The sequence below is a fragment of the Rhipicephalus microplus genome, chromosome 1, assembly GCF_043290135.1.
Source record: "Rhipicephalus microplus isolate Deutch F79 chromosome 1, USDA_Rmic, whole genome shotgun sequence".
NCBI lineage: Eukaryota > Metazoa > Arthropoda > Arachnida > Ixodida > Ixodidae > Rhipicephalus > Rhipicephalus microplus.
Window position 1 is genome coordinate 176,735,901 of NC_134700.1, and position 27,496 is coordinate 176,763,396.

The 27,496-nt window shown below is 44.6% G+C and overlaps 1 long non-coding RNA gene across 1 annotated transcript in view; it reads right to left on the reverse strand.

Annotated features, from left to right (window-relative positions):
* Positions 1–4,328: 4,328 nt before the first annotated feature.
* LOC142769017 (uncharacterized) overlaps positions 4,329–27,496 on the reverse strand; it is a 61,966-nt gene continuing 38,798 nt past the window's right edge. Inside the window, exons 2-3 of the long non-coding RNA XR_012885604.1 lie at positions 6,124–6,212; positions 4,329–4,874 (exon numbers count right to left, since the gene is read on the reverse strand). This is a non-coding gene — a long non-coding RNA (uncharacterized LOC142769017). The remainder of the gene's footprint in view (positions 4,875–6,123; positions 6,213–27,496) is intronic.

Below are 27,496 nucleotides of genomic sequence, written 5' to 3' on the forward strand. Positions count from 1 at the left end.
TGCTCTCCTGTTGAGACGCTTTTCACATTTATTTTTCGCAGCAATTTCAAACGTCTGCCACTCATCTTGGCTGTTGACAAAGTACTGCTGTCACCTCCCTTCCATGCAAGACTGTTCCATGAACTGTGCTGAGTGAGCATCGAGACAATTTTTATACCACTTGATGACTCATTTTCAACATTTTGTAGCAAATACATGGCTCATAGTGTACAGAATTGCTACAGTGTCATATTTTTATGACAGTCAGCCAGCAGAATTCTAATCTGGCAAAGTACATGTTCAGAGCGACGAATGCATGAAGTTAATGCATCCGATGTCAGCGCAATATTAAGATGCAACTGTACATCGTCATAGTATGGTAACGTAAAAATTACCGCATGATGACGGTAGCGTTACGTCAATAGACGGACGACGTTTAAGGGAAAAGGCTCTCACGATCGCAATACTGAATCATGGTGACGAGCCAGCAGACAGGTCAGCGTGATGCAGGGAAGTAAAGTGTGACGAGAATCAGTAGGCGTAGTGTGAATTATACACAGCCTGAATTGTATAGCAGAGAAAGTTTACGTGATGAGGATGCTGCAGTGAACATTTAGACAAGGAGTAGGAGGAGGAAGAGGAAGGGAAGAAATGAAAGGCAGGGAGGTCAACCAGACGCACGTCCAGACAAGAATGCCTGTTTCCATCACGGTGTCAACTGCTGGCCTGACGGAGCAGATGCTGCAAGAATGCTCCTGGTTCTTTGAAAATTTTGTTAGTCCAAGGTTACTCAAGCCATTTTTATAGTGAACAAACAGAATTGAAGAATGTTGGCCAGACTAACTAAAAGATGCAACCACCTAAGCATTCTGAATTTAAGCGCTTGGTAAATCCTGCGTTCAATATTTGATACGTATTTTGGCTTAAAGCTGCGTCTTCCTAAATGCGCGAATATAAGCGCAGTTTGATTGCTGATTAACTGATTGTTTGGTGAAGTAGTCAATCCATGGCAGTGTGTCTGTCAAAATTTCTGAGAGAATTTATGGTTTCAGTTGAAAATAGGTACTACAGTTACTATCGCCATATAAAGAAGGCACATAAAACGTTCTTTAAAGTTTTTTTTTCTTTTACAAACACCATTCTAAATCTGCTCATAAACGCATATTTTTTTCTTCCTCTAAGACAGGATATCTTCAAAATCTTCACTTAATGGCCCCCTTCAGCAGAAACTGCTTTATGACCACAATAACCATTTGTCACTCCATGTTCTTCGTCTAAAAGAGAATGCCTAAAAAGGAGGAAAAAATGCTATGCGCAATTTTCCCCAGAGACAATTAGAAACAGCCGTTGTAGTTTTCTTACAGATTTGACCATAACTTCGTGCCATGTCAAAGCTGACTAAGTAAAAATGTTTGTATACTCAGTACCTGCTTTATTATTGTATGCTAAACACATTACGCAGTTTGTGATTAGTTTATGCGCATATTAGGTTACTCAGCACGTCATAACCTTCTCGCATCTCAGATGGGTACATTCAGCACAAAGAATTTTCATAAGGCTGCAGCGCAAGAGAATTACGAAGTGTGGTTACTGACACTTTCATTGCTCGAAAACTAACGTTTGTCACGGTTTTAACTAAATGCCTACAGATGTCCCTTTCCGAAACCTTTGTTGTTTTGACCTGATCAACAGACGTTGAATAGGTTAGAAATTATCTGGTGGTTGTGTTGGTACAGCTAAAGATGATGACAGGCAACTAGCATGGTAGACTTCTAGGACGCTTATTGAAACGTGGTGGTTCGCAGAGCACCACTAAAGATTTAAAAATAAAATTGTGAGATAAAAATAGCAGCTTCATTATACTTTCAAGCCTTTTGGTTTTCTTCGCACTTTCGCACATGTGATGTACCCGGAAACTAACGTTCTACGGGATCTTGTTTTCGTTCAGTAACGCGTAGTATTTCACTATTGTTTTAAAAGTCTAAATTGATCAAGAAACACGTAAAGAAGAACTGAGTTGTTAGACATGGTTGGCATACTTTATTCAGGCACACCTAGCTTTACTCTTGTTTTCAGTATCTTTATGCTTTCACGTGTTATTAAAACTAGTACGCAAGTAAGAAAATATTAAACAGGGCAGCAGTAAAATATTCTCCTAAATCAAAAATAAAAGTGGGTTGACAACATGTTGTAGCTGGTGTTTCTCGGTCCACTGTCTGCAGTAATTTCTATCTAACAGAAGTATTGAAGTAAAAAGGCAGTTCTAATGCTATCGCATACGTCCACAGCATTAGAGAAAACAAAATATTGTTACATCATGGCATCGACAAAAACACTTCAGTTTGCTACCGCTGAAAGTCGTATGATTTATAGCTTCATGAAGAACATGAAATTTCTGCGGAGCCCTGTTCTCCATAGCATTGTCTTAAAGCGCGACATATTAGCAGAAGGGCACTTCGAAGGCCCAGACTCTGCTTTTTGATAGTTACTTCCGATACATTCATGACATTGCACTTGTGAAATGAAGGCCTTTTAATAACTATATATTTTACAGCAGGGCTAGGTTAAGCTAGGCAATGATAATGAACTTCACGGAAACAGGCTCGCAAAACTAATTTACTATTATGAACCTACGCTAGAACAGCTAGACGAGAGAAATGAGAAAGGCAGCAGTTAGGCCACCAAATTGCTGCGAAGTGAAGACGGCGAGCCGTAAACACCAGGTACGTACCACGAGAAAGTACTGCTGCGATATACGGCGAAGACAACGGCGGCAGTGAAAACTCTCCGAAGCGATGGAAGCCCTGTGTCAACGACTATAGGCCCGCGTATTTAGGACTGATGCGAACGCTTGGTCTCAGTGCGAGCTTCTGTCTCTGCAGTTTGTACATCTGTGTCGTGTATGGGGCTGCCTGTAGTTTGGTTCCATTGAACTTCTATGCGCCAAAAATGAACGTAGCGGTAACCTAGCATCACGCCCATGATGCCCAGCAACAACATACGGGCAACCTAGAAACAACCTGAGTTCTCTGAAAATGCATATAGAAACAACCTAGAAGCATCTAGATTGGTCTTCTTAATCCTACAGTTTCGTTGGTTCAAGCCTTGCACGACTCAATGCAAGCCTGACCAGTTTTATTGGGTGCAATTATTACTAGTATTTTTGTGAGAGTTCTTTTAGCAGAGCCAGGGTGTTCCATATAGATTTTTCCCTAATGGCACCAAAACGCACCTCATGGCATCATTTACCTTAAGGTATCAAACAATACCTCAAACGGCCAACACCATCCGCAGCGCCCGCCGATATTGCTCAAGTTTCAGCGTTCATACTTGCGCGATTGTCAATTAAAAAGCAATTGCGCATATCTTAGGCACCATAACAACATGTCGATGTTTTGTATGAGCGTCTTTACACTAGAGAAGGCACACTCAAGTAATTTGAAGGCCCATAGTGTTTATCACGCCGCACTAACAGTGCAACGCGATGCTCAAAAAGGCAAGTGTTTCGAACACTTCGCTAAGACGACACGGGGGTGGAACCTGCTCATCGCTTTGAGTTCTACACCTCTTCGCCTCCGAGACAGGCACGCATCTTTCTTCGCGGGTGCGCACTCCTTTCTTCGTTTTCGAAAACAAATGACAGATGGCGCTCGTGTCTAACGTGCCTTGATGCGCTCGTTTGCCTTCGCTGAACGGATCCAGACTCTCTAACGCAGCACTTCCAGGACACAATTAATCGATTTTGTAGCGCAGAACATCAAATAAACGTTTTGTTCACTCTCCCCACACGCAAGACTATCGTCTTTTGATGACATTTGCAGGGAAACATGCAGATACGAGGCCATTTTTTTTGTTGTGATGAAACTATGAGAATGTTGATATATAGTCTTGATCACTGTAATGCATACTTCATTATTTCGGTAGCTTAGGTGTGACCAGTGCCTCATTTGTGTGCGAACATCTCTTACATGACGCCACAAATACAGTCCTGGATAAAAGAAACTCCGTATAAGAGAAATTGTGGCGCGATAGTCGTCGGGGGCCCGGACTTCGAGATGCTGCCTTGATTTCGAAAGTAGAGATTCTGCCTTGATTTCGCGGCGCACGATGAACACAATATTGTCAGAAGCAGCAGAAACTGGTGGCAAACGGGCATCCTCGCAGGTAGATGTTGCAGCTGTGTTGGGAAGACGCGAAAAGTGTGGAGTGATACGACGACTTTTTCCTTCACCCAAGCGTCGGCATTTATTAATAACGTCATCCACGGTCGATCAGTTTCTAAACACGAGGAGAGTGAAGGCGCCATCTGCGATGCCTTTGAGGATGTGCACGACCTTTTCAGATTCCCGCATCTTGTCGTCAACCTTTCGGAAGAGGGCGAGCTTATGTTATATGTATGTAACGTATGCAGGAGTGGAGTCGGCAGGCTAGTTCCTTTTAAGCAGTACGATGACGCACAATGGGCTTGCCGAAGAGATTGATGAGTTTCTGTTTGCGTATGCCCAAACTCATGATCTCTTCCAAAATGTAGCCGTGCCATCAAGGTAGAAAAGAATATTGGCCAACATGAACGTCGGATTCCAGTTGTACAGAGCGCTCACCTGTTCGTACAGCTGAAGCCATTCCTCCACGTCAGTGCTGTCACTTCCTGAAAATATGCCTGGGTCACGTGGTTGTGTAAGGATGACGGTGTGGTTAGTAGTGGCTGGATGCGGTGCTGTTGGTTGGTGCATAGTTGGACAAGGCACCCTTGGGTGGTCTCCGAAGAACAGTCATTCTCGTCTTGATTAGGCATCGCAGAGGCAGCCAAGGAACGTTCGCTTCGTATAATCGTCATGGATGTTAACTGTGGGAAGACCCAGCCCCTCCACCAAAATGTTACGAGGAAAAGGCACCTGAAAAATATATTTAATTTCGATAAATAGGCGGGCATACAATATAGAGCCCAGTCTGCCCGAGCTCGCACTAAACATCGTTTTCTTTCTTACCACGTTAATCTCTGTCGCCCCGTAGCAATATCATAACCATAATGTTGATTATTGAATACAGGCCTAAGTAAGAACCAAGAAAAAATAGGAGTTGAGTACGAATGCCCATATTTGTTGGTGGTTTATATTCTTTGTTGTACTGCGAAGTACACATGCATGGTATGTTCTGCAAGCCCATGTCTGTGTCCTCCTGCTAATTACAATTTTTGCAAACTGGCTGCGCAGTTTAAAGAGTGCGAAATGGTTTCCATGCCAAATACTGCCACCTTGCACCTTCGGCACACAGAACTTCACTATGAGAACCACCAGGAAGTACACGTTTCACACTGCGCACAACAGTCTGTCCATCACGCTTTCTAGAGTATTTCATTTATATTTCGAAGAAACCAACCATGAGAGTGCACTATTTGCAAAAGTGTGTGCTGCAGACAACTTGCCGCAAAAAGACATGAAACGAATTCATAAAAGCACGTGACTGCGTTCCTATATCTGTTCATGCATTGATTATTTTTCCTTTTGGTGCATATCAAGAATTCTTCTCAGTAGCTTTTTTTCTACATATTTCTACAAGCCACAAGTTCTCATTCAGCGCAACATCTCGAGTTGTTGTGCTGATCGCGTGGTCACCTATTTAAAAGTCGAGCGAAGATTCCAAGACTTTATAACACGAAAAACGAACGACGCAAGCTACACACCCACACACACACATCGACACACACACACACACAGACGCACACACACACACACACACACACACACACACACACACACACACACACACACACACACACACACACACACACAAAGCTATCTTGCAGCATCTGAAGTAAAGTAAATTTGATTAGATGGCCGCCACACTGAACCGAGGCGTGAGCGAAATAAATTTTGCTTTTACATCAACAAGTGCCGTTGTAGAGCCGGGTGCAGAAAAGAAGTATGGAGTGCATTAAAATATGTCAAGACACTTCCGAGAAAGTTAAGCTGGCTTAGAATTCAGTGTCGCAGTTATTTTATTTCCACAGCTAGAACTCAATTACGCCACAATCTAGAAGGCTATATTTCATACATTCGGAGACAGCGACGTAGCATCTGTAAGTGGCGTAAAAATTTAAACAGAGAAAAGACAACAAAAATCTTGAAAGCGACTATGACTCACAGTATTATTGCGGACTAGAGAGGGCTGCCGTCACAGCTTGCTGGATTTTTAAGTCACAACTTGTTGGTTTTTCAGAAGCCCTAGTTGCCCTGTAACGTAGAAAGATATGTCGAGGTCAACTTCGGTAAAATAAAGTTTGAAAAATTGACTATTTATTTATCTGGCTGTATCACAATTTAGTAAAAATCAAATTCGAATTTTAAGCAAGGCAGAGATCCTAAGGGCTTCGTTATAATCATAGTGAGGGCAAAAAATCTTCGAATAAGATAGCCGCACAAAAATTACGTAAAAACATGGTTAATTCCTACGCAGTAGGAAATATTAAAACGCCAAAGTGAAACATGTTTTAACAGAAGTAATCGCACGTTCCTTGTGCATTTATTGCACAATATCTGCTAGCGTTTGTGGCTGAACACTAATTTGACGTGGATAAACTTAAGTTCAGGCCTCAAGGCACTTGTTGATCACTGACGTTAATAGTCGAAGATTAAGACTAAACTCCGTGGTAGCAAAGCATGCGCAGGGAACGTGACTGTGCCGTACTGTAATGTTTTATTTGTTTAAACATTTTGAAATGATCCTAATATGTACTTTTGAACGCAGAGATTTAAGTTAAACGTCGGCAGGTGTTTTATATAACCATTTATTTACGATTGTGTAATGAATCCAACAGCAGCTTAGGCAAAACCAACACCAGAAGTGGTAAGTTGATGTGTAACGCTTGCGATTGCGAGAATGGTACGCGTGTTGAAGGCACAGTTGGCGAAATTGAAGTTAACCCGAATAACTCTTTTACAGAGAAGTAAATATATGGTGATTATAAAAGAAATACGCAACTTTGCATCCAAAAGTGACTTTTCATCAACGTTTTGTCTGCAAATGGTCTTTTTCTAACCCAGCTGAGAGACCTGGTGTGATGCTTTAAGGTAGAGTATTGCCACGAGCACAACAGCTTGTATTTCGCAGTATAGTAGCTCGCTGAATTGTATGTGCCGGTTTCGAAAATGTCAATGAAGATTAGCACGAAAAAAGGAGATGACGAGTTCATTTCCTCCGTTAGTTGTCGGACAAGTCTGACGCCCTGCTGACCTACAGTTGAAGGTTTCTGCCGTGTTATAACGTGACGTTTTCTTGTGGAGGTGCTTGGTAGCCGTTGTAGCACTTGCATGGTTTCTGGAGCGTTCTGGAAGGGAGCCGAAGTGAGGCGGTAAGCCTAATTTTCGTCGATTGCGCCGAAGATCACCTGAGGTTTCTATCGCGTCACTGCTTATTTCGGGATGGTCTTCGCGTTGGTCTCGCGGCATAGGATGCCACATTATAACGAGACAACATATACTTGAGTGCCACGCACAATGCTTGCGTTCGATTCATGCTGTGATCCTGATGTTTATTCTTTGCACTCCTCCAGTCCACGCTGCTGATGTTGCCTTTTCCTAACCTTCTTGCACTTAAATTGCCTGTGTCGGCCTACACTACTCCTGCGTAGATATGAACTGTCAAAGACATGTGGGGCATACCGACATACCGCGGTTCCTGGTGTACGGGTATGTGCCACACGTGTCTGGAGGAAAGGGTTTGATGACGTACGCAACGGCCCTTTTCGTTCTTATTGTTATTCCCTGCTAGTCATATTTGTCGAACCTTCTTACACCCCCAAACCGATTTCGGTCTTCCCGAAATTAGGGAGTCAATCACTAATGTACCCGGACGTCGACGTATAAATAGATAGATAGATAGATAGATAGATAGATAGATAGATAGATAGATAAATTGATATATAAATAGATAGATAGATAGATAGATAGATAGACAGACAGACAGACAGACAGACAGACAGACAGACAGACAGACAGACAGACAGACAGACAGACAGACAGACAGACAGACAGACAGACAGACAGACAGACAGACAGACAGACAGACAGACAGATAGATAGATAGATAGATAGATAGATAGATAGATAGATAGATAGATAGATAGATAGATAGATAGATAGATAGATAGATAGATAGATAGATAGATAGATAGATAGATAGATAGATAGATAGATAGATAGATAGACAGATAGATAGATAGATAGATAGATAGATAGATAGATAGATAGATAGATAGATAGATAGATAGATAGATAGATAGACAGATAGACAGATAGACAGACAGACAGACAGACAGACAGACAGACAGACAGACAGACAGACAGACAGACAGACAGACAGATAGACAGACAGACAGACAGACAGACAGACAGATAGATAGATAGATAGATAGATAGATAGATAGATAGATAGATAGATAGATAGATAGATAGATAGATAGATAGATAGATAGATAGATAGATAGATAGATAGATAGATAGACAGACAGATAGATAGATAGATAGATAGATAGATAGATAGATAGATAGATAGATAGATAGATAGATAGATAGATAAATAGAAAGATAGATAGATAGATAGATAGATAGATAGATAGATAGATAGATAGATAGATAGATAGATAGATAGATAGATAGATAGATAGATAGACAGATAGATAGATAGATAGATAAAAATGCTCAGAGTGCGTGTAAAAACGCTTCGCTTCTAAAATAAAGGAAACGATTCCCCCCCCCCCCAAAAAAAAAGGTGTTGGCCAGACAAATCCTTGCGGCCTGTCAAGAAGTCATCATTATAATGACTGCTTGAGTGCCACGGAAATTCGGCAGATTTTACTAAACGCAACTTCTACTACAAATGAAAAAGGATACAGGAAGGCACGCACGTTACCATATTTCTGCCACAATCACATGATACTTCGTGATTATAAAAGATGGTGGCTATGGAATTTTTTGATATGGGAATTTTTACGTTCGAAAACCACATCAGAACTATGAGAGACGCCGTAGTGAAAAGCTTCGGGTAGATAGACAACTTAGGATTTTTCGCGTGCACTTAAGGCTGAACAGACGGGCCTACAGCATTTTCGCCTCCATCTAAAATGCATCTGCCACAGCCGGGATTCCAACCCTTCACCTGCGGGTCAGCAGCCGAGTACCTTAGCCACTATGCCACCGCAGCGGGGCATGTGGCTATACTACCACCTCCACATTTAATAAGGTTTCCAGTAAAGCATCCTGATAGAACATATCAGAAGTATTTGCAAAACATAGAAAGTTCTTAGCGTTGTGAAGGGAAAGCCATTAGCTTCGCTATTTTGTCAGTGTCTGTGAAGCGGATCTTGTTCAACTCACTGTCTCTATACTCTTCCTCTGACTACTCTTTGACCAACTCCTGCGCAAGGTAGCAAACCGGGTGGTAATTTCGCGTTAGCTTCCTCACTTTTACATTCACCTTTTTTTGCTCCCTGGGTACAATAGATGGACAAAATTTAGTTTCTCCAAGCCATATATATATTTTTTTCTTTAAAAGTTACCCTTTCACCTGATCCACAGAAAATCTCGTGGCCAACAGCTGCCTTTCATCAAGTCACGACTTGAAAGCAAGCGAGCAGCCCAAATGGCCCATGTTCACAAATGACTTTCAATGTGGTGCGTGGGGGTTGCGTGTTCAGATCTCAACAATGTGGTCAGTGGTGCAAAAACCGGCGTATTGCTCTCCTAGAGTGGAAGCAGGAAATGGCGAAGCACTTTTGTACGCTTCTTTGCTGTCCGGTTGATTTTGTCATTTTACATCGACATACACAACAGAAAATAGAAAAAAAAAAGTACGTGTGTTCATCTTTCTGCCCGCTGTGGCTTAGCTTTCTAACATAGTTAGAAGTTTAACCAAAAGGAGCGCGAAAAGTATTAAATTTATGGCAATGCGAAGGAAGAATTGGTGAGAAGACAGTAACACAGGCGAGTTGCATTGATCGGCGTTTGCTGGTGTGCTTACAAGTGATGCGGGAAAAACTAAATTGACTTTTTCGTGAAGACCGAATAGAGTTTTGTAATTTTTAAAGGCTTTTAAGTCAGACAGAAGCTTTAAAAAATGAGAGATCGTTTTTCTTCTCGCTTTCGCTACTTTTTCTACAAGCACGCTTGCCAGGTCGAAAAGAGAAAAAAAAGCCATAGAAGTAGCCAACTTCAGGCAAAAGTGGTAAAAATAGCCGCAAGTAGCCACACACGAGAAAAAAAAACAAGTGCGATGTTTCTACTCAAATGGCTAAATGTAACAGCATTTCCGTAGAAATGTAAATAACTGCAGCATGATCCTTTTAAAACGATCATTGCTGAGATTAAACTTGTTGCAAGAACACTTTTTTGCAGGCTAGATTATTCTAGTCATCGTACTTGTGGCGTACAAAGCAGGCATAAAAGAAGGAAACATAATAAGCTGTGCCTTTTGTTGTTTTTTTTTTTCGGCTAACCTTTCTTCGGGCTGGCGCACAACACATCGTTTAATGTGAATGAAGCGTGCATTATTATTTTTTCACTTTAGCAATATTTTTTGCAGGATGACGACTTTTCTCCATGCAGTTACCGAAGTGACATCCTCTTCATAATAATAATAATAATAATAATAATAATAATAATAATAATAATAATAATAATAATAATAATAATAATAATAATAATAATTCACACCATGCTCGGATTACAGCCTACATAATTGTCTTTTCCACAATGATTTTTCATGCAATCACGAAGTCTTAGTAGTTATTGTTCCCGTGTGCGAGACCGTACTGACTTCCAAGGAAGAGCACCGACAATTAGTTTGACACCTGGTTTGCAGTATTGATGAGCGCACAGCTGTTTCGAACGTCTTGTTCTCTTCTCATTGCCTTTTCAAGTTACGTAGCACAATGTGCGGTCTGCGAAATGAGGCCCCTATAAACAGCTTTCTTCCGCGCCTCAACCACGTACTCAAAATCAAAGGCCTTTTATTTTGTGCAATACAAGTGCCAAAGCAAATTTTAGAAAGCTGCAAACGTGCCTTAGTCATCATGTTTTGGCACCACGTACTCAAAACCAGCCGGCTACGGCGTCACAACATCGTGATAACTCGGCTCGTGTCGAGGCAGTCAGAAACTAGCCAGAATAATAGCCAGGCAGTCCAGACGTCTTTTTTGCCACCCCGGGCCTAAAAACGTTGCCAAATCGGTGCAATATAGCCAAACCTGGCAACCCTGCCTGTAGGCGCTATCTTCCCTCACCACTTTTTTTAATGAAACACGCGGGCAATGTGAAAACTCAAAACTAGGTGTTGAGCTGATCAGGATTTTATGATTTTTGACAACGCGTTGTTATTTGCGCTTGCTTAGTCGAAAACGCCCAAAACCTAGTAAGTCAGTTGGTCACCCAGGATAGTCATGCGAGGCAAAAGAAAACGGGCCTGTGACTGCACGGCAGAGCAGCTTAGAAGACATTTATAGAATGATAACTCTCGTATAGGCACCAATAGAGTGCGCATTTCCTCCTGACGTCACTCGAACAGATTGCTGGCGTTATGAATTGCGCTGAAGAGATGGGAGACGCCAGCAGGGAAAAACAACGTTCTGTTTAGGGGCTACGCTCCTTCAGGTCGAGGCTCGTTCGCTGGCGTGTGCTGTAGCCATGATGACGATGATGACAATAATAATCATGGACGACTGGCTTGTGTAGTATGTGGCGTCTTGATATGTCGTATGCATTTCGCACGTCTGAAAACAACCAACAACCACCAGATGGAAGTGCACAGACCTCGTCTTTGTTCACTTCAGGCTGGATCTTTACCACTCAAGCAGTAATAATAAAGGCAAAACAATATTCCAAACTGAACAACGCCTATCATTTATGACGAATAAGCATTATGCATAACTGTACACTCATTTACATGTCAATGTCAATGTCAATGTCATGACTGATTTACGGTAACACTAATCGATCTCACTGCTTCGCCCACTCATCATCGTTCACTTCGCAAATATGTCGCTTTTTTATAGTTTCTGATATCGTTTAGAAACCTCACTCATCTCCAAGGTTAGAAATGTCACTAGATTCTGTGAAGGTCATTGTCCGTTTTGTACTCAGGCCGATTGCAGTGCAGTCAACGAATACTAGCCCACCAAACTAATGATATATGCATTAGCTACTAAATATTAAGTAACCCAACAAAACAGCGAAACAACTTTTTTCATAAGGCGTTCGTAGCAGTGCCTGGTAAAAAAATGCCGCAATACCCTTTGCCGATGGCGAATAAAGCGAACTTGACGAAGTGAGGTTTACGCTAAAAGAAATGAGCCATTGTAGAAAGACCCATGCACAGCCCGTCTACTGGTGTACTGAATAGGACCGAAAGCTTGTGCGATATAGCGAAAAGCTTCGATGACGTAATGAGTGACACAGAAAAGAAAGGTGCAATCACCTCATTAGGTTTTATTAAGCACTGGACAAAGCCGTCAGTTCTGTGTGTCCTTGGATCTCTACCTAAAATTCATATTCAATGAAGACATCGCTCAAGTTCATACTACTTGTCTCGTCAGAGAGCTTTAGTTGTCCCGGACAGCCTTAGCTATAAGCTTCATAAGCTCTGGTATCCCTTTATAGACTGCTCTATTTATTTTGTTCGCCCCCCACTTCTCAGCCTAAAAAGAGCATAGGAGCTAGAGTGCGCAACCAGCTTGGCGGCCTCTGTACTAAAGCTCCATGTTGTCTGCATTGTTTGCTATGTCGGACGTAGACCAACTAGTCCAGTAAACCATCTATGTAAAATTGAAATAACTTCGTCCTGAATTTTAAATTTTTTGGCTAACTAAACCGATAAATCGCATCTGCTTTTTCGAAATCCAAATAATACTGTCACGCTATATCAAAGCAAGAAGGAAATAGAAAAAGAACTGTTGATACCTCGAGCACATGTTAGGACCATTATAATTTGCGCAAAGAAGTTTATGGATTTTCAGATCACGATTACTCAAGCAGTGTTCGCGTCTCAAAATTTCTCCCGCTTAGGTTACCTTTATGATTCTCGTGGTGAGTTTTTATTCAGAAAACTCAATCACACAACTAAACTTTGCTAGATCAGCCATAAAGGTGAAGGAACGACGTATTTCTACTGTTGGGTTTAGTAAACGCTCGTAAGTTGTTCGTCGCCTAGACCCTTACCTGGTGTTTACGTACGTCCAACTTTGGTTCAACGCCCGTTAGCCCGCACTAGAGAACGTGTATGAAAGCACGTGCAAGTTTATACAGCACAATTCTTTGTAAAGTTGTAGAATTCGCTCGCTCGTTTTTTTTATCTACACACAGTCATTCGACCGCAAGAAATTCTACCGCAGTATGATAAAAAAAATTAATCGCGGTACTAATTCGCACATGTTATAGATTAAGGTACGAGTATTCGCAGCGTGGCCGTGCTCCCCATACCTTTGCGTGCACCGTGCCAATTACTGGTCAAAACCGTTGTGCGGGCGGGCACAGTTTTCGTTCGAGATTTACCGCTACGCATTAGCCTTTTCGCTCCCATTAAGCTAATGAACCGCTTTGCGTACGTTAGAGACTACGATATCTTCGTAGTAACTGGCAACTGTCATTTTCCTTAATGAACCATAAACTCAAATAAAGGGGACGTCTCTCGTCCTAGTGTCCTTGACGGAATCATTGATTAGACGCAAGTGCTTGTTACGAAGCTTCACCGCTGTGCTGCGCACTTATCCCGGCTTTGCCCGGGGCAAATGAGTTGGACTGCAAAGAGCGCACGCTGATTGCGTGTGTTAAAATGGAAGTTTGAGCGAATTGGTGCTTCGCCATCATGCGTTAAGTATCACCAATCTGAAAGTGTTAGTTACCTACACATTATCATTTCAAATAGATGACACACGAAAAAAAAACGCGTTGGGACTAGTTCTGTTGTGCATATTTAGTCTTTTGGCGATTGGACGGCCACTTTGTCGTGATAAGTTTAGACATTTATTGTATCATATCTAGCGAAAATTTCACTTTAGAGTGAACGCTAGTGTTCCTTTCTTCTTCTTTTTCGTCCGCCATTCCCATGTGAGCTGCACCTTACTTTATGCAAGCTTCTGGTTGGTTGCATGCCGGAATTTGTACATGTAAGACAGCATGCTCTATATTCGTTTTATGAATATTTCGTTAGAAGCTTGTCTAACACTCCCCATCCCCTCGGAATGTGGCGTATATCTGATCTAAAAACGCCTGAAACATGCCCGACCTCAAACGCAAGTGCAGCAATTACTGCTAATACGAAGGCGGCATCAGCGATGCTGCTGTGTAAGATCGGCACCAATCTATTTACGCAGCAGTATTGTATACCCTTCAATCTTTTTCAATTATTTACTCACTGTTTCAAATAACAAATATGAGTTATCATCACCGTCTTCATCATTATTGGTTAATATGTAACGATCCCCACAATTCAATGCGCCTTTCTTTCAAGGAATCAGGACAAGTTCACATATGTATCTTGGAGCATCTTCCAATCCACATCATCTTGCAAGTGTCAATATTTCGGCTCACCTCCATGCAGTAGCGACAGTCACCGTGTAATCGATGTTATAATAAAGTAGTACAATAACTTGTTTACAACGAAGCGGCATGTGGCTTTAGGTTTTTTCTAGCAGATCACGTCCGCGGGCAATAGGACGCGTAGAACAGCAATTTTTCGCGCCCTACCAATCAGGTTCACCTCACCCTATCGCCATGGATCTCTCGTCACACCCCGAGTGTCAGGATCTTTCACAGTGGCACTTCCCACTAATCTTTGTGCCTATTTGTATTGTGACGTGGAGAACGTGCTAGCGCTGTCATGAAGATTTGCCCTTTGAACTTACTAGAAGGCGAACGCGTGTTGTTCGCTCGAAAGAAGAAAAGCGCGGAAACCGATGCAGCGTGAACGTATACAGAAGCGCACCTGGGCGTGAGCATAGCTTGAAGTCGTTGACGAAGAATGTGCAACCGCAGCGACCTGGGTAGCGGAACGGCTCTGAAAATTTTGATTGCTTCGTTTTAAATCTACGCCGTGGAGTTGAAAATGTGCCTTCAAACAAGCAACCTTCTTAGTGAATCGGGCGCCGCAGATTTTAATGACATTCGTGCTCTTTGTAGGAGTACGTATTCACATCCGCGGTCAAGCCATACAGAAGCAACTGTAGCGCAGAGTGTGCATGCAGATTTCCCACCAAAACCGTTGTGCGATATGTTTTGTCATGAATGTCACGTAGTCGGAAGAATTGCTCCCTCCTAGTCGGAGGCCATAATGACATTTCTCCAGAAAGCTTTATACCGAACCGAACGTGACGTTCTATTTTTAAGTATTAGGCAGTATATCTGCTCAGATGTACGTGGAGGCCACTTTTTTTTCCTGAAAAGAAGAGGAACAGGCACAGTAAACGTTACTGATGTTTGCTTTGATGGCCTCCCAAAAGTCAGGTCAGCAATTTTGTTTATGACCTGTGGAAAATATAGGATATCGTGAAACGGCTTTCAGAAATAAATAATTCTGCATTCCAGAACTATAGTTTCTGTCAAGACGTTATTGTCACCGTAACATGAGTTATCCAACGACACAATGACAGACAGACAGACAGACAGACAGACAGACAGACAGACAGACAGACAGACAGACAGATAGATAGACAGATAGATAGACAGATAGATAGATAGATAGATAGATAGATAGACAGATAGATAGATAGACAGATAGATAGATAGACAGATAGATAGATAGATAGATAGATAGATAGATAGATAGATAGATAGATAGATAGATAGATAGATAGATAGATAGATAGATAGATAGATAGATAGATAGATAGATAGATAGATAGATAGATAGATAGATAGATAGATAGATAGATAGATAGATAGACAGACAGACAGACAGACAGACAGACAGACAGACAGACAGACAGACAGACAGACAGATAGATAGATAGATAGATAGATAGATAGATAGATAGATAGATAGATAGATAGATAGATAGATAGATAGATAGATAGATAGATAGATAGATAGATAGATAGATAGATAGATAGATAGATAGATAGATAGATAGATAGATAGATAGATAGATAGATAGATAGATAGATAGATAGATAGACAGATAGATAGACAGACAGATAGATAGATAGATAGATAGATAGATAGATAGATAGATAGATAGATAGATAGATAGATAGATAGATAGATAGATAGATAGATAGATAGATAGATAGATAGATAGATAGATAGATAGATAGACAGGCAGACAGACAGACAGAGAGACAGACAGACAGACAGACAGACAGAAAGATAGATAGATAGATAGATAGATAGATAGATAGATAGATAGATAGATAGATAGATAGATAGATAGATAGATAGATAGATAGATAGATAGAGACGGTCAAAATTACTGAAGTGCGCTAAGAAATGTTTCGCGTTTAAAAATTTCCTGGAGGGATTTGAAGAAGTTCACGTTCGGGCGTGATCCGTACTGTGGCATACAACCGCTTCTACTGGCCTGGTCCTGCCTGTTCTGTGCGGCGTTATGTCAACAGTTGCGAAATTTGTCAGCACCGTATGAAGCTATCAAGACATCTTGCCAGTTATCTTCAGCCTATTGACATTCTATCGGAGCCTTTTTTTTTCTTGTTCTAGTCAGTTTGGATCTTCTCGGTCTATTTCCTACATCCACTTCAGGCAACAAGTGGGTCGCTGCTGCTACCACTTACGCGACCCGCTGCGCAATTACCGGAGCTCTGCCAAGAAGTTGCGCTACGGACGTCACTGCTTTTTTGCTGCGAGACCTTATTCTAGTGCTTGGTGCCCCATGACAACTGCTGACAGACCGAGGTCGGGTTACTGCTCCACCCATCATAAACTCACGACCTCGCTCCACCTCCATACAAACGGGCTTACAGGACGTTGAAACCAAACTCTGACAGACATGCTTTCACAATACGTGTCGACCGACCACCATGACTGGGATCTTGCACTGCTGTACGTGATGGTCGCGCACAACTCCTCCCGCCATGACGCTGCTGGTTATCACCTTTTAAATGCGAAGCATTTCTTAGCGAGCTTCGACGACTTTGGGCGTATCTATGATCTATCTATCAATATATCCAGCCGCTTACGTTTGGGTGCTGCCATGGCCGCCACCTTAACTTGGCGTCAACGAAAATTAGCATAGTTTGAGGAATATAACACTCTGGTTAAGACACTAGTATTGTCACATTCTTGTTGCGTATGTCGTCAAACACTTCCCGCCAGACAGTGGCACATACCCATGGGCGGGGATATGCACTAGTATGCGGGTATGAATAAAATGTGGGGTTTAGCGGCCCAAAACCAGCATATGTATATGAGAGACGCCGTAGTGGATGGCTGCGGAAATTTCGACCACGTGGGGTTCTTTACCGTGCACTCAAATCTGAGCACACGGGCCCACAGCATTTTGGCCTCTATCAAAATTGCAGCCACCGCAGCCGAAATTCGATCCGGCGACTTGCGGGGTATTCGGTCGGGTATGTGCCACAGGTGATTGACACTTAGTATCTACACAGTAACGATGAAAACAGATATGGGCTATTTTAACGCGTAAGGCTTAAAAGTTACCCGACATCGGTAGCATCTACCTGATGAATGCAAAGAATAAATGTCAGGGTCCCAAATGGAATTGAACTTAAGCATTCTGCGTGGCAATGAAGCATTTCACCACAGATATACGCCAGGTCTCGGAACTATATTTCAAATAGACGATAATCTTCGATAAAGATCAATAGTTGTTGCACTGCTGCCTTCTCAATTATATAAACATTACATATGTACCCCTTGGATACAGCCGTCACGTCGGGTTAGCGTCCATTTTGGTTAGTTGCCATGCGCTGAAGTTAATTTATGTAGCAGTGTCCAGGGCCAGCATCCTCGCGAGCATCAACGTTTCATATCAGCTTCTAGTGTTGCTAATACGCATGTTCCAGTTGGCATCGTTGCGCAAGGGCAAACAGCGGGTTATATAAACATCAGCAACTCTTCAACACATGTTTGTGCGTGCAACGTTTGTACATATATTTAGCGTAAATTCATGATGTATCGCTCAATAAAAAATTGCAACACAGTCACCTTCTCTGCGCATGCTTTGTATGACGTCGATTCTTAGGTACGTGGAATCTGCCTAATTTTTCTTTACCCTTGTTTGGGCGAAAACCAACGTTACCACTGGATACGTATCTTCCGGTTCCTGCTGGGTTGAACACCGTATGCATTCGCAATGCTACAGCTCGCGCTGACCACGTCCGTCCGCTTGCACACAACAAATTGACGGCTTTTGCAGAAACGCAGAAGCACCGTTATGACGATTGATATCACGAAGAACAATTTTCAGCGGGTTCCCACATTCTCTTCTGGTTCACAACGCAATGTGCCTGCCTCTATGAGAAGCTGTTTTCGTGGTTCATGGGCCCATACCATGTGCTTCAACAAGTAACAGACGTTACTTATGAAATTGTCGCGGATAATCGTTCGACCTCGTCGGCTTCGCTACCTCGTGACATAGTCCACGTATCAAGGCTCAAGTGCTACCCCCCTTTTCGTACTGTGGCCCCATATACGCGCCCGGTGAGTGCTTTTGCCACCGGAGGTTGTGCGGCTGCGTCGTTTTCACAAATATTCTCATTGTATACGCATGCGATGTCACCAGATTTCTGTGGAACACGCTCGGATTTCTACACAACCGTCTTCACCGTCAGCACCAATACCTGTGACTTTACATTCCATCTGGGTTATATAGATCTGAGACAACCTTTCTCTGTCGTAGGTGGCTCGGGGCGTCTTACCCGAACGCCTTTGCTTGCCGCATCGGATGGACAGACAGTGCTGCGTGGGATCATTGCGGTGCTGATAAAACCATCAAATATATTTTGTGTCAGAGTCCTCAGTACAACTGTCAGAGACAGTGCATGCCAGCAGTGTTTGCAAGCCTCTACGACCAGCCACTTTCCAAAAAAATAATTTTGGAATACTGGAAAGATCGTGCTTCACCCCGAAAAGCGACGAAGGCCCTCTTGAAGTTTCTGCGATCGACTCGCCTCATCGAACATTGGACGTTTTAGTGTGGTAGTGTGTGTTTTCACTTCCGTCCCACTCTCGTTCTCTCATTCTCTTTTCCTTCCTTTTCCCGCCTCCTATTTCCCCTTCTCCAGTGCAGGCCAGCAAACCAGACCCTTGATTTCTGGTTAACCTTTCTACCTTTCTTCGTACCATAGCTCTCTCTCTCTCTCTCTCTCTCAGTGCATAGTGGCACAGATCCAGAAAGGTGTCGAGAAGGGAGATGAAAAACTTGACGTGTGGGCGTGAGCTGTAGTGTGGATTACGAGTGACTTGGTGTCATTTCCGCGTAACAATATTGTCGCTATACGTTAAGACTGGGGCCGTATTGAACAGGTTAAAAACCAGTAGCAGTTCAGTCTTTTTTTTAATACCGCGAGCCAGGGCGTTCTTCTTCTTTCTTGTTACTGCCTTCTGTAAAAAAACGTACAGATGCGCGTCTGCGCGGTCGTTTTCGTCTTACTCGTAGCACAAACGTGACGATTTGAAGGCTCGACAAGTTTTGACTGTATAAACACCCATATACACGATGTTTTTTTTATTTACATATCGAGGAAATCGTACACACTAGAATACGCACAACATGCAGTCATCTTGTTACATGTTTCAGTGTGGCTGTCAACACCACCCACACTGAAAAAGGAGGGACGCACGGACAGTCGCGTTCCCCAAATGCCTTTGAATAGCAACCATGGCTGCGTCCCGCAAGTTTGTCGGCAGGCGCATCGTCTGGCAATGGAACTGTAGGGGCTTCAAAAACAAAAAGCTACAATGGTGCAATATATGTAAACTCTCTCGAAAAGCAAACTTCCCGACGTGATTGCTTTCCAAGAACCTTTCGACCGGGCTCAGTTACCAGGCTATGTGGCATGTGGCTCTCCGTGTGAATGCACGCGGAAGGACATAAAGGTGTGTACCCTAGTTAAGAGAGGGACGGCCTTTATCGACCATTCACTCGATATCAGCGAGGAGTCGGACGTAGACCACAACCGGATTGAGGTCGTGCCCTGCATTGGAAACCAGAAGACCGACCTATTCGTGCTTAGCGTGTACAGCCCCCCTTCAAAAAGGGGCCTCACGCATTACTTCGGCGCCCTTTTTCGCGAAGCGATGGCTAAGGCTGCCTTCAGTCCCCTCTTAATCTGCGGAGACTTCAATGCACAGCACGCGCAATGGGAATATGGAGCCGACTCGCCCAAAGGGAAGAGGCTAGCCAAACTGATGGACGAGCTTGGCTTGGTTGTACTCAATGAACCGGCATCGCACACCCGGATTGGACAGGGCGCGTGGCGCGACACGTCCCCTAATCTCTCCATTTGGTCAGACGCGGGCGCGATCACCTGGTCGAACACCTTTGATGATCTAGGGAGCGGCCACAGAGTCCTGTGCATGGCAATGGGAGAGGATAGAGGCAAAATGGAGGGCTGCCAAAAAGCTAGAGTCGTGGACTGGGACAAGTTTCGAGAGCAAAGAGAACGAGAGAAGCAGGAAGGGCCGATCGAGGATATCGGGGAATGGTGCAGGGAACTACTCGCGGACGTAGAAAAAGCTACAAAAGAAATAGAATGGCCAGACAAGCGAAAAGAGCCTGAAGGTGGCGATAGGCCCTGCGGTAGCGTCGACGACAGCGTTCCCGAGCCGTCCAGGGTGGACGGCCGGCTTGCGCATCTTGTAGAGGCCAAGAAATCTATGCAGCAAAGAGCGAGTCAGCAGAAACTGAACAGGAAGATACGCAAGAAGATTGCCGAGATCAACCGAGAGATTGAGGCCCACTGCGTTCGACTGTGCGAACAGGAATGGCAGGAGCTGTGCGATACGATGGACGGAAACATGAGTGCCGGGCGCACATGGAAGATTCTCAGGCACCTGCTGGATCCAACCAGCACGAGAACAGCGACTAGTGTCCAGATGGCCAAGCTGCGACACGAGTACAAAGACGACCCGCAGGCCTTCGTGGAGAAGATCATCCAAACGCACCTCACTCGCCCAGCAGGCGAGAGTCACATGGAATACTGTGGGGCTCCCAACGAGGAACTAGACGCGAAATTTACCATGCAGGAAATTAGAGCAGTCCTCCAGCTACTGAAGTATAAATCGGCGCCCGGCCCTGACAAGATCACCAGCCGAATTCTGAGGAACCTGAATGATCACGCCATCGAGAAGCTACGTCAGTATATCAACGCATGCTGGAAGGAAGGCCGTATTCCACAATAATGGAAGGCAGCGGATGTCATACTAATACCCAAGCCAGGTAAACCGCTTTAGGTTTGAAATATGAGGCCGGTATCTCTGACGTCCTGCGTCGGGAAAGTCATGGAGCACGCCTGCCTCAACAGGGTGACGACGATTCTCGAGAAGCCTTCGGCACTCACATCATCGGCTTCGGGAAAGGACTTCCGACGCAGGATGCTGTGCTGCAAATCAAGGAACAGGTCATTAACGCACCAAGCACGCACGTGCGCGCCCTGCTCTGGTTAGACCTCAAAAGCGTCTTCGATACAGTAAAACATGCTGCCATTTTGGACAAGACCAGCCAACTAGGTCTTGGTTCAAGGTTCCACTGGCACGTCAACAGCTTCCTGACCGGACGCAAGGCGACGGTGAAGGTCGACGGTGCCCCACCATGAACAGTTGACATGGTGGCTGCGGGTACGCCACAGGGCTCGGTGCTCTCTCCCATGCTTTTCAACCTCATCATGATCGGACTACCGGACCGTCTCGACGCAATAGAGGGCACCAATCACACGATCTACGCAGACGACGTGACCGTGTGAACCACAGCGAATACGAGCGTTGGTGAAATGCAAGAGAGAATGCAGCAGGCCATCTGGGCTGTGGATCAGCACCTCGAAGGCACGGGACTCGTCTGCTCTCTCGATAAATCGGAAATACTCCTGCGTAGACCACGCAAGAAAGGACCTCACCCGCAGGCTGTACTGGACGCCCGTCGCTTGGGCATCCGCGTCATGACGAAGGAGGGGACCCAAATACCAACGGTGTCCAAAATACGAGTGCTCGGCCTGTGGCTGGAAGAGAATGGTGCGAACCTCGAGCTGGTAGCACGACTGCAAAAGAAAGTGGTCGCCGCAACGCACCTTGTGCGCCGGGTAGCGAAAAAAAGAAAAGGGCTAAAGGAACACAACGTGACGAAGTTAATACATGCGTATGCGCTGAGCCACATAGCGTATGTCGCCGCGTATGCCGACTGGAACAGAAGCAAAACCGAGAAGCTGAATGCGGCGATTCGTCGAGCGTTCAAGGTAGCTCTGGGTGTGCCCCAGTAAACGGAAACCCGTCGGCTTCTGGAGCTGGGTGTGCACAACACCCTCGACGAGATAGCAGAAACGTAGAGGATCGCGCAGCTCGAGAGGTTGTCTGGCACAAGAATAGGAAGACGCATTTTCGATCTGCTTGGGATTCGATATCACGATGCGCATGGACTGAAGGAAACATTGCTACCGGAAGTAAGGGACGCCATACTGACAGAAAAACATCCCCAGCAACATGCACCCCGTTCACGACTTGCAACGACGCAAATGCAGAGCTGCAGCTATCCTGAAGGCACTTTGAAGCCAAAAGGGTGTCCTGTTCGTCGATGCGAACCAAGTATCTACTGTCAGCCGGCGGCGGCGATGGGGGACGCTCGGAACCCCCACCGCTACCCGTGAATGAGCGACGCGAAGTCGAGGCGCTAACACTACCACCACTGCTACTGCTACGACAACAACGACTGCAGCGACAGCGGCAACATCAACAGCGAGTCCGGTCAGCGGTGGAGGAACTAGCTTTTTCTATGGCGGTCCTGGATACAACAGGAAAGGTTCGGGTCACGGCATCAGCACGGCTGCCATCATCCGAAGCTGCAGAAGAAATAGCCATAGCTTTAGGGGTACACCACAGTGGTGCAGACGACAGCCTGATTATTAGCGATTCTAAATAAGCAATTCGGAGCTATAATAAGGATTGGGTGTCCGAGGAGGTGGCACGCATGCTTAACGCCAGAGCTGGGGACTTCACGTCAGGCAAGATTACTGACAAGGCTCTCAAGTGGTTTCCCGCTCACATGGGGGACAGTGGAACCATCAACAACAGCCGTAAAACTAGCAGCAACAACGCCAACAGCCAAAGACTAACCGTCATCTTGCCCAATCATAACGAGCGCGCCCACCTCGTCGCGAGGCAACTTACCCACCGCGACTCAGCCACCCAGGGAGCAGCTGCCACCGTGGTTGGGAGGAGCACCGGCCGAGGCACGGCGGTGGCCACAGTCAGTGGCAATGCCGAAATTACCACCCCCACCACATCCGTTGCTGCAGCAACTGGAGTTGGTGCAGAAGAGGCGAGACAGCAGAGGTGCGCCGACTGATATGCAGAAGAATTTCCTTCCCCGAGCCACGACGTGCTTGCGCACTATAGGAAAGAACGGAAGAAATTTCCGCAACCCCACATGTGCCTGGACAGGTCGCAGGCGGTGGACCTGAGAAGGCTGCAGACGGCCACGTTCACAAACCCCTACCATCTGCACCGCTTATGGCCCACGCTGCATCCGTCGCCTGGCTGCCCGTGGTGCGCGCACGAACGGGCCGATATGGCACATATACTTTGGCAATGCGAAAGAGATGAAGATAGGCCACGAGAAAAGATGACGTCAACTGAGGGACCCACCGAAATGGGGCACCTTGCTGAGCGATGGCAAGCCGCTCTTCTCAGCGAGGCCCTCGAAGACCAGGTGTGGGCCGTCCAGCGGGCCAGGGCCGTCGCCGAGGGCCTCAAAAGATGTTCCTCGAACGATGTGTCCCTGGCAGCCTAGCCCCGCGCGCAGCAACAACCGTTGGGCAAATAAATTTTATTCAATTAAACTCAACATTGGCGACAACGGACAGCCTTGTTTCACAGACAAGTTAAGAAACACGAGCTTTAAAATATAGCTGTTAACAATTAAATGAGTTGAACAGTCATTTTTGTGAATGCAGTCTAAAAGGACTTGCTCTGCTTGGAAATTCAGTGAAACTAGCCTTCATGCTTCCAAACACACGCGTACCCTATACATGCTTCACAGTGCGACATGAAATGTGTCAGCACTAATGCGTGGTACAAGCAGCCGTTGCAAGCGGAAGTGAGAATATGCGACTATCACATTAACTCCATGGTGAAATGCCACTCACCCACTACAAAATGCACACACGCTATTGCACCTATTTCTTTAAGGCCACGTAGTGAGTCATAGCGAGTTCGAAAAGGTTCCGTGCGCTAAGTGTTTGAAGTACGTATTGAGAACTGGACATCGCTATCGCTTTCAACTGCTAAAGGCGAAGCTTCAGGGTCCGCTAAATTTTTGGTCAGAAAAGCAGGTTGCAGTGAACGTGTAGTCTGATACAGCGAATGTCGTTATTTATAAACACAACGGGCCGTCCAGACCACAGGTAGACCATGTCAAACACACGTCCAGCAGTGTGTTTACTGTTATCGATGCGATAAATGTACCGGGGAAAGACGGGCTTATAGCACGGCCATCTTCGGTGCTTTCATCGCGAAAGGAAATATTTCTGGATGCTAGACCTGTTTTCGAGGACATTCTAGTGGCGCTGGTCATGAAACTTTTAATTGTGAAGCATTTTTTAGCAAACTTCGGAGACTTTGAACGTATCTATCTATCTATCTATCTATCTATCTATCTATCTATCTATCTATCTATCTATCTATCTACCTATCTATCTATCTATCTATCCATCTATCGATCTATCTTCTATCTATCTATCTATCTATCTATCTATCTATCCGCCCTTTTAGCTCTCCTGGCCATTTTGATAATGGTATCGATACCAAACTTGGTATGACATAACATGACTGTATGAAGAAGATGTTTGAGTATTCATAACATGAAAATCATGACATCTATGTCATGAATGTCATGATTTACATTTCATGGTCCTGCCACTCTTGCGGTGGTTTCGTTCACGTGGCATGTTTCAAAACTGGAGTGGTAAGGCATGATTGCATGACGAACACAAGCGACAGAACCTAACGTGAAACTCGTGACATGTGTGTCATGTAGCAACATGACTACATGTCAGTTCATGATGCGCTGGCGGCCGTTTCGCTAGCTTCACTTATACCAAATTTGGTAATATGGGACGTGAATGGATGACGAAGGTATGATACTGGTGTAAACATGGTAAACAAGAGATGCGTGTCATGTAACAACATGACTGCATGCTACGCTCACGATGCGCTCGAGTCCATTTCAGAAGCTTCACATGAATCAAACTCGGTTTTTCGCGATGCGAATGAACGACATAGGTAATGACACATCTAAACATGATAATCACGACATTCGTGTCATGTAACAACATGGCCACATGCTACACTGATGATGCGCTCGCAGCCGTTTCGCTAGCTTCACATATGTCAAAATCGGTATTATAACGTGAAGGCAATGGATGACGAAGGTATGTGACTGGCGCAAACATGATAATCACGAGAGATGCGTGTCACGTGAGAGCATGACTATATCCCAAAGTCAAGGCACCAATACATTTTGACTTGACGTGGTGGGCATGCTCACCGACGTTCACTTCGTCGCGTCATGCCAGCGTTGCCACGCCAGGCGTCGGTCCTGCCATGTACTCGCAGGCGTGTGGCGGCACACTGCATTGCTTTGACGCATGCGCGTTTCAGCGTGTCCGGCGTCCCTCCGTCACGAAAAGAGGGAGACGCATTATTGTCTGGGAACGAATCGGCGCAAAATACAGCATGCCGCATTTCGCACCGGTTGCCGTCGCGCCGCGCTGACGGATGCTGGTCGCGCCTGGCGTTAGACTATAGAGAGTGCTCACGTTTGTAATGGAGTATCGCTGTGCCAGCGTGTTCGCGCGTCAACGCTACATCGGAGTATATTGAGCCCTTCATGATGTGCTCGCAGCCATTTCGCTAGCTCCACATATATACTAAATTCGGTATCACTTGACGTGGCTAGATGACGAAGGTATACGACACATCCAAACATGATAATAATGACACGGAAGTCATGTATCATTTGCGTCCACCTCGTAACGTTGTGCTGATGTTAAATTGACATATCAACATTTCTCAATCGTGCTTCGCATATCACTGATTCTCACTGTACGTGACATCTGCCTTTTTTTTTCTTTCAACAAGCAAAAACATTGCTCTCATAGCGACAGCCATATCAGATGACCAGGTGAGACAATGTTATTGGCATGTCAAAGTGTAGAGAAAAAAAAGAAAAGCAACGTCACTACGTCAGTTTAATTAATATGCTTGTGGTTTTAAACCTTCTTGAGTTGCACTCACCAAGAAAGCTGTCAAAACTGCGGAGTAGGTAATCGCCCGGCGTCTGGCGGCGCTAGATTTCGCACGCAAGCCCGTGTGGGTCTTTAAACGAGTAGCCTGTTCTGCAGCCATGGCGACCAAAAAGCTTTCTTTTAGGATGCAGGGGCAGGCTTTCCACTTCTCCTTCCTTTTCCTCCTAATACCGTTCCTACCCTCTTTCTTATTCTTTGCCATACTGCTCTACACACATTTATGCATTGCACTACCCTCCCTCTCACATCTCTCCTGAAAATTCCTCCCATGTTCCAGTGTTACAGACTGCGTACGCAGTACTTGAGACTTGCATTAATCGACAACTCTTTGTACTACAGCAGAAAAATTCAGGAGTCTTTCCCAATCAGGGAAAAGGGGCAAGAGATGCTTGGTACTGCTCTTCCTTCCATCCTTCCTTATCACCTCTCTTCCTCTGTCTCTTTCTTTCTTTTTTTCTTTCTTTCTTTCGCTCTTTCTTCTTTTTTCTTTTTTTCTTTTTTCTTCTTTCTTTCTTCCTTTATTTCTTTCCTTGTTTCTTTATTTATTGTTTTCTTCCTTCCTTCCTGTCTTTCTTTCTTCCACCCTTCCTTCCTTCATTTCTTTGTGTCTTCTTTCTTTCCTCCTTTTTTTCTTTCTTCCTCTTTCTCTTCTATGTAGTGGCCACCTCCCTAATGCTGTTTTCGGGGCTGAATCTACACGGCGTCTTACATGTTTGCTGCATTCGTCAGCTTGTATGCATGGTTTACTGAAAGGACCATCCCGGCGATATGTAAACGTAGTTCGAGAATTCCATTTTCTTGAAGTCAGAGTTTTCCGGGAATGTGCCATGCGTGGCACGTACGTTGCACGTTGTCCAGCAGATGGCATTCATTCAGCCAGCACGAGATATTGCAATAATGCGTCCACAGCGAGTGTGCTGCATCGGTTTTTTTATTATTGTTGTTGGTGATTGCAATCATATGCGTCAGTGACGGCCTTTCGATAAAAAAAACTGTTTAATATCTGGTGTTGCCATACGAAGTATAAGAAGAAAAAAGCA